Here is an 8,725-nt window from a genome sequence, read left to right as displayed (position 1 = left end):
AAAATAAATTATAGAAAAAAACTGAAGAAAGGAAACCTTCCCAAAAACAGACAAATAAACATTTGGTTGTTTTCAGGAAGGGATTCCTACCTTCAGTTATTTTATTTCAGGCTCAGTGACCCTAGAATATTACTGACGGTGAGAGTAGGGAGTTCTGGAAAACTCAGGGTGGGATGCTTACAGTTAATGGAATGGGAGTGTCCTGGAAAAGGACATGGCAGAAGAGCTGAAACTTACACCAAATAATGTTGGATCAGACTGAGGGATAATCTAGTCAGAGGTTCTCAACCGTAAATGGCCTACCTCCCCCTTAAAAAAATTACTCAGTGCCACCCTAGAAATCTACCTTCTTTAAGCAAACAAACAGAAAGATGCAGTGACAACTTTGCATTCTTTTATGGATCTATTGAGATTATTTTTAATTTATTTCAATTACCGATATGTTTTAATATTTTACTGTTTTAGATTGTCATATATTTATTGAATTTTTAAGTGTGTTTTTACTTGGTTAACTTTGTTATTACTGGGCTTGGTCCTGCTTGTAAGCCGCCCCGAGTCCCTTCAGGGAGATGGTGGCGGGATATAAATAAAGTTGTTGTTGTTGTTGTTGTTGTTGTTGTTGTTGTTGTTGTTGTTAGTAGTAGTAGTAGTAGTAGTATTTCTATCTATATCCTATAACATGGTAAAAAAGATGTTGTGAATAAGATACATTGAAGCTTGAAATTATGAAATTACAGTAGAGTCTCACTTATCCAACGTTCTGAATTATCTAATGCATTTTTGTATCAATGTTTTCAATACATCATGATATTTTGGTGCTAAATTCGTAAATACAGTAATTACTACATAGCATTACTGCTTATTGAACTACTTTTTCTGTCAAATTTGTTGTATAACATGATGTTTTGGTGCTTAATTTGTAAAATCATAACCTAATTTGATATTTAACAGGCTTTTCCTTAATCCCTCCTTATTATCCAACATATTCGCTTATCCAACATTCTTCCGGCCCGTTTATGTTGGATAAGTGAGACTCTACTGCATTTATTAAATTTAACCATAGTAACATTTGCCTTGCACACAGAAAATGAATATAACAAAGCATATTGTTAAAATAAAAATTACAAATAACATTAAAAATAATCCTAAATGAGAAGAATGAACCTGGTGCATTGTTATCAATTTATTAATGTTTAGTGCTATTTTTGTTAACACTAAAATTAATTTTTAAAAATACTCATTGCACTTGGACTTTTGTTAACCACTTGCCATACAATTCAGAAACAATCTAAATTAGATTTCATACATGTTGCTTATTTATTGTATCGTATTGTAAACAAGTACTTACATGCACATATTCCTGCTGATGAATGCTGAACTTCCCAACAATACAAGACACGCTCATCTGCCAATACTTGCTTGTTAAGACATGTTAGAGGCCTTGACCACTGATTGGTTATAACTTGCATTTAGTGTGTTCACGCCAGATGAAACATTCACAGACATTTATTATTCACAGACATTCAATTTTCTTCTTTTTTCCACTGTCCCCTTGTTTTATTTAATGCCCCCACCGCCCCCAATTGCACCCCAGGCTGATTTTTGTTTTTCTGGATAATTCCAGCAGCTCCCTGGGAAAAAGAGCATCCACTTTAGGAAGCACTGATCTAGTCCAATGATCTGACCATACAGCTGCCTATAGGAAGCCTGTTATTATGACATGAATACAACAGCACGCTTTGTCTCAGATTATACAGCCCAACAACAAAATAAATAAATAAATCTTGGTGTCTTGGAGTTATTTGGGGCACCGATTCAGAAACTTGCATTGGATGTACTGCATCAACTCTAGCTACTTAGATATGGTTATCATGATTTTCTATGAGCGTGCAGATGGCAACTGGTAGATGGCATTTGTATCTCAAAAATTAGAGCCGAGAAGGGAAAACTGGTGCCATTTTTGGAATCAGTACATCAAATATACCCAGAAACAGGGCTAATATTCGAGAAACCAAAATGTGTGTTGGCCGGTGTTACATACACGGCATACTCCTTATGGCACTGGGACTGATATATTCCCATCCTAATTAATAGTCATTGATGTCTCGATCAATGAATGTATTGCCACAAATTTATGAGTAACCTTCTCCGCAGAACACGAAACTCCTACAAACACCTGGCTTATCTGATTGTTTAAGTTTTTCTTCACTGTGTGAGGTTGTGTTTTTTTAAGCAAACGTCTAGAGATTATGGATTCTGCTAGAACGTTCACACTCTGTGACTCACAGTGAGATCACAGTCATGCAGTTTTAAAACTCCTCCGTTTGTTTACCTGACAAGTGCCAACACAGTTTCGGAGGACTCTGATGGAGAGGGTGCCATGACAACGAGCGGTTCCCTTAACAACACGAGTTCCCACAGCATCTGGATGTGGAAGAACATGGGCAAGAAACATCTGAAACCAATTTACAAGCACAGTATTTTTAACAAAATTCTTGCCTGGTACAAGGAAAGGAAAGGAAGAGTGAATACGTAAAAAGAAAACATGCAACTGAGAATGTGACCTTGAGTCATACCATCTCATGAATCTAACACATGCAAGTTCATTGAGCCTTCTTGAAGGGAAAAAATGCAGGGACGGCAAAGTTGTGGGGATAAAGTGTCAGGAGAACTGTAAGCAGAGGACACACAATGACAAGCTCCAGCTTTAGCCTGGCCACAAAAGGCAGTGGCCAGGCCACAATGAGATACTGGCCACAGACAGAATTACTTCATTGTGTGACATTCACTATGATGAAATATTAACTGGGATGACTCAGTGATTATGAACTAGAAGCAAGGGAGCCGTCCTTGCAGCAGTCATATTTGTTCTCCTTACAGACTCTATCCAGAACTTATCAGTCTTTGCGTACATGGATATTAAAACCAGGGCTCAGACGGAGTCGACTTCACAACATTCCTCACTTCTGGTGACTTTATGGATTATACCAGGTTAATCCAGGTTTGCCTCGCTTTAGTAGAAATCGGAGGATCCTCCAGAGTTTTATGGAAACTCTGTATTATTATGTGGCTTTAAGACAGTGGGCACAGCTGGATTGGGTCTAATTTGGACTGGTCCATTGTCCACATGGGACTCTGCTTCCATCATTTTTTCCGTGTTCATCAACATAGGAGAAAGGGATGGATTGTGCTTTGGTCACTGTTATAGAGCTCAATTCTGATATCAATGGAGGTGTCCATGTTACCAGGAAGGAGAGATTGCCTCCTCTTTCTTCCTGGTTGCACAGACGCTTATGCTGATGTCAGAACAGGGCGTGCACAGTAACCAGGAGTTCCCACAGGAGCACACTGCCAGCTCAGAGCAGCAACATGAGTGAGGTGACAGTCCATGAGACTGATGTGGTCTCCATTTCTAAAGTTCTCTTGAATATTTTTTTATATTTTATCTGAAGAGATCTACTTCAGGGACAGTAAGCAAAGAATCTGAGATTTGTGTATCTTCCTAAAAGGACAAATAATTTATTTAGAGCAGCAACAGTCAAGGGGAGAATGCACCAGGTGTGGGAAGAAGACAGAATGGGGCCTACCGATACACTTCTGAGTGATCTGTAATAGAATCATAGAATCAGATTTGGAAGAGACCTCATGGGCCATCCAATCCAACCCCCTGCCAAGAAGGAGGAAAATCACATTCAAAGCACCCCCGACAGATTGCTATCCAGCCTCTGCTTAAAAGCCTTCAAAGAAGGAGCCTTCACCACACTCCGAGACAGAGAGTTCCACTGCTGAACAGCTCTCATAGTTAGGAAGTTCTTCATAATGCTCAGATAGAATCTCCTTTCCTGTAGTTTGAAGCCATTGTTCCACATCCTAGTCTCCAGGGCAGCAGAAGACAAGCTTGTTCCCTCCTCCCAATGACTTCCCCTCACATATTTATACATGGCTATCATGTCTCCTCACAGCTTTCTAAACGTGCCCAGGTCTTTAAGCCGTTCCTCATAGGGCTTGTTCTTCAGACCCTTGATAAATTTAGTCACCCTCCTCTGGACACATTCCAGCTTGTCAACATCTCCCTTCAATTCTGGTGCCCAGAATTGGACACAGTGTGATTCCAGGTGTGGTCTGACCAAGGTAGAATAGAAGGGTAGCAAGACTCCCCTGGATCGAAACACTGGACTCCTATTTCTGCAGGCCAAAATCCCATTGGCTTTTTTAAACTGCTGCATCACATCAATAGATCAACGATTTTTGACTTCCAACTGCTGAACAATAGCAGCAACAAAATGAGAGTTTCTCACACAAACATATATTACTAAACTGAAGCAGGCCTGGGTAAACAGAAAGAGGTAGTTGTTTTATAGAAACAATTATGATCTCCATTCAGTTGTGGTTCTCAGAACCACTTCCTGGGCTCAAAGTTATTTAAGTATACATTTTTATGCCAGGTTGTGGCTGTTAAATATGAAGATTTTAGGATCTTTTTTAAAAAAAGAAGTAGATCCCACAAGTCCAAAATCCATCTGCTTCAACTCTAGCATGCATTAAGCTAGCAATTCTTGCCCTTTTCTTTACTATGGACCCCTTCTAAATATTTTTATTGCTGCAAACCACCAAGAACTACCTGAAGATTTAAGATACTAAAATGCATCAAATATTTATTTAAAGTTGCACATCAGAGGTCTTCAAATTTGGAGAAAAAAGAGAAATAAATACATGCATACACTCCTATTACAATATTTTTATTGGAAAGACTCTATGCAAAATAACAAAAACTACGACTACAACAATATTTGAACACCAAAACATGGCCTCATATCACTTGTTTATTTTAATTATTGACCTGCATTTCACTTACAAGTATTTTTATATTATACTTGATGACTGAAACTTGTATTTTGAGTTCTGATTCTACATTTTCAAATGGTTCATATACTTAATTTTAAGATAAACAAGGGCAACAAATGATTTTTCACATAAGCATGGCTTTACGAAAGTGATGAAAACTTCCATAGTTTTGTTCTATAGTTCTTTTTCAATAGTCCATGTAGTATATGGAAAATCTGCTTGCAAGTGAGCCAAGAAATTTGCAATTTCAGAGCACCAAACATGGATATTCCTATAACCTTGTCTTCCTTTGCTGTTACAAACTCATTTGGAAAGGGGTTGGACGGGATGGCTTGGATGGCCCATGAGGTCTCCTCCATGAATGGCCCATGTGGTTTTTATGATTTTCGTTCATAAACATTAACTGAAAATAGATCTCAAATCTAGTTTTTGCTTGCCTCACAAACAGGAAACTACTCACAGAAACTATGTTGCAAATATGTTAAATGTTGTGGGGATATCTTATGTATCTATATATCTACAAAGCTATTCATAATATCTTGAAATTGAGTGGTTTCTTTCTTATAAAACTTACCATTTTGGCATATTCATTCAAGGCCCATTTTTAGTTTTTTTTGGTATACTCTTAGCAATTTAGCTTTGCCATGTATGCAGCAATAGACCAGGTCACCGATGGCATAATGTCCTTAATTCGAGCTACAATAAGCATTCTAGATAATAGTTGTGCCCCATCAGTGCTAATTTCACCCAATCCATGCCATGTTATAAACTTTCTGAAGCTGTTAAATATTTCTCCAGGTGTAATGTGTCCCAATGTTACCTCCAGCTTTTGCCAATCTAGCAATTGGAAAACATGCCATTGTGAGTAGATCAATAGGTACCGCTTCAACGGAAAGTTAACGGTGCTCCATACAGTCATGCCGGCCACATGACCTTGGAGGTGTCATGTATTGCAGGCTGAAATACAAAGGCACTTAAATGACAGGTCTTTTGCCACTTGGAGAAATTTTATAGTCATTTTATGTGACCTTTTTAAAAAGAATGATAATAATACATTTTATTTGTTGTCTGACTCTCCTCATAACTGAAGGTGGGGTACAACATAATTAAAACACACAGATAAAACACAAGGCCATTGGTATACTCTTAGCAATTTAGCTTTGCCATGTATGCAGCAATAGACCAGGTCACTGATGGCATAATGTCCTTAATTCGAGCTACAATAAGCATTCTAGATAATAGTTGTGCCCCATCAGTGCTAATTTCACCCAATCCATGCCATGTTATAAACTTTCTGAAGCTGTTAAATATTTCTCCAGGTGTAATGTGTCCCAATGTTACCTCCAGCTTTTGCCAATCTAGCAATTGGAAAACATGCCATTGTGAGTAGATCAATAGGTACCGCTTCAACGGAAAGTTAACGGTGCTCCATACAGTCATGCCGGCCACATGACCTTGGAGGTGTCATGTATTGCAGGCTGAAATACAAAGGCACTTAAATGACAGGTCTTTTGCCACTTGGAGAAATTTTATAGTCATTTTATGTGACCTTTTTAAAAAGAATGATAATAATACATTTTATTTGTTGTCTGACTCTCCTCATAACTGAAGGTGGGGTACAACATAATTAAAACACACAGATAAAACACAAGGCCATTAAATAAATACATTAAAACCACAGAACAAAGATTAAAACAATATTGCTATTAAAATGTAAATTTAAAATATAGTTTAAAATTGATTGTGGAGGCCTGCTGAAAAGATAGGTCTTAATTGTGTTTCTGACAGTCAGTTTAGCTGACAAATCTCTTCTGGCAGGTCATTCCACAGTCTTCTTGGGGCCACTGATGAAAAGGTTCTCTGGGTGAAGTTGCTGGAAATTACAACCTACATCAAGACTTCTCTAGCAATCTTTTTGTCTAAGTTTGGGACCAACTACAATTTATTAAATATGCCTTACAAGTGTAGAGTTCAGGCAGAATCAGTTATAATTTCTGCACTGACACTTTCTACGCTGAGATATCTAGTCTATTGCTATGATGTAGTATTACAAGTTAACATGGAAAAACTCCGCACCACTATGATGGACACCACAGAAACTGTAGAATTTGTATCAATTCCTATGGATAATGCAAATCAAAAGACTTAACCACACATGCACTAAATGACTACACTGAGTACATTGTTCTCATTTTGCTGATAAGCAGAGACAATGTATTTAAGTGCTTCTAAAATGTAAGTCTTTGGGCACAAATTCCATTGTGGTATAGTAATCAGACCTGTATGTGGAAAGTAAATCTGTACAATATCACCTGTGAACTGATTTTTATTTTGTTATTTAAAATACATGGGTTTTTTTTTTTTAGGGCCAAGTTCATCCAAGACCGCTTACAGAAGACAACTGAATTTAGATACATTGCGCCTCTTGTTTGAATTCATTCACTATGCCAGTTCAACCTTGGACAGTAGCACCTGTACATTAGAACACAGATTCAAAAGAACAAACATTAACCTTGCTTTCCAATTATTGCTAAACTATGACACTAGTTCTTGTGGAAATAGAAGTATTTTCTAAATATCTACTCCACAAACAAAAGCATCATTATGAACACAGAAGTATGAAAAAATATATCCAAACCTACTTTTGCAAAATATTCACCATCTCTCAAGTATCATTAAAGGGGATTTACAAGAAATAATTGCATCTAATTTTCCATGGCATATGCATAACATAACCTGAAGGGGCTATACCACAGCTTTCCAAGCTATGTGTCACGACACACTGGCTGCAGTACACAGGTGTGTCACATGGATGTAATGAGACACTTCCATGTGAAATAAGTAACAAAACCAAATTACTATTTTCTGAAATGATGCATGTCTCAAAAGTGTGTCATCAACATGAAATGTTTGTAAAACACTGGGCTATACAGTGACTTTGGCAGAAGTTGGAAGGTTTCAGTAAACTAGGACATAAGAAAACCAGTAGATGACTACCATCTTGTGTATTTAATGCAAAACAACCATAAAGGTCGGACTGTTGAGGAAATTATTATTTTGCAATAAAAAAGCCATAGAAACACAGATTTCATACTAACTGACCAATTTAGATAATAATAATAATAATAATAATAATAATAATGACAACAACTTTATTTGTATTCCGCCCTATCTCCCCAGAGGTACTCAGAATGGATTCCAACATACAAAAGGGCAAATATTCAATGTCTTAATAAAACAAACAGGTGGCAACAAAATAAACCAGAATAACCCCACATGTAAACGTAAAATTAGAATCTAACATCAATAAATTAAACAAAATGTAAGCAAACAAAATTATATATAATGACATAAAACCTAAGCATAAAACATCCACATTGATTTACAGGAGCCAATCAAAGTTCACAAAGTCATACATATGAGTTGATTGTGTGGCCAATGATTTCCGCTGGGCCAACATGGACTAGTAAGGCTTGAATACAACAGTTCTCAAACAGAGGTTTGATAGTGATTTGTGGCCATAATGGTCAATTTGAATAAAATTAGCAATTAATTGACAAGGTAATTATTTTATACCCAAAAGTTACAAAACAAGTCAGCAAGCATATATATAGGATTCTCAGGTTGGGTGTTATTAACAAAGAGCCAAGATGTGAATTTTGAAAAATGTGGGCAACGAAACAGTCATTTCAGAATGGAAATAAATGATTCCATGGTTTATGAAATGGTATTACGAGTCTGTCTCAGTTGGAAGATCTGCCTATTTTACAGGTTTGTACTGGGACCCAAACACAGGGCTTGAATCCTTTAACAGGGAAATGTGTCCATAGAAGAATAGAGTTGGAAGAGACCCCATTCTGTCATGCAGGAAAAGAGCAGT

The 8,725-nt window shown here is 37.2% G+C and overlaps 1 long non-coding RNA gene across 1 annotated transcript; it reads left to right on the top strand.

The window, feature by feature from the left end:
* Positions 1-2,297: 2,297 nt before the first annotated feature.
* LOC134296043 (uncharacterized) lies at positions 2,298-7,544 on the top strand. The gene is made up of 2 exons (XR_010002601.1): positions 2,298-2,991; positions 7,212-7,544. It is a non-coding gene; the product is annotated as an uncharacterized LOC134296043 (long non-coding RNA).
* The last annotated feature ends 1,181 nt before the right edge of the window (positions 7,545-8,725 follow it).

The sequence above is a fragment of the Anolis carolinensis genome, chromosome 2 (assembly GCF_035594765.1).
Source record: "Anolis carolinensis isolate JA03-04 chromosome 2, rAnoCar3.1.pri, whole genome shotgun sequence".
NCBI classification, from domain to species: domain Eukaryota; kingdom Metazoa; phylum Chordata; class Lepidosauria; order Squamata; family Dactyloidae; genus Anolis; species Anolis carolinensis.
The sequence above is the reverse complement of the archived record's forward strand: the minus strand, read 5'-3'. Positions and strand labels throughout refer to the sequence as shown.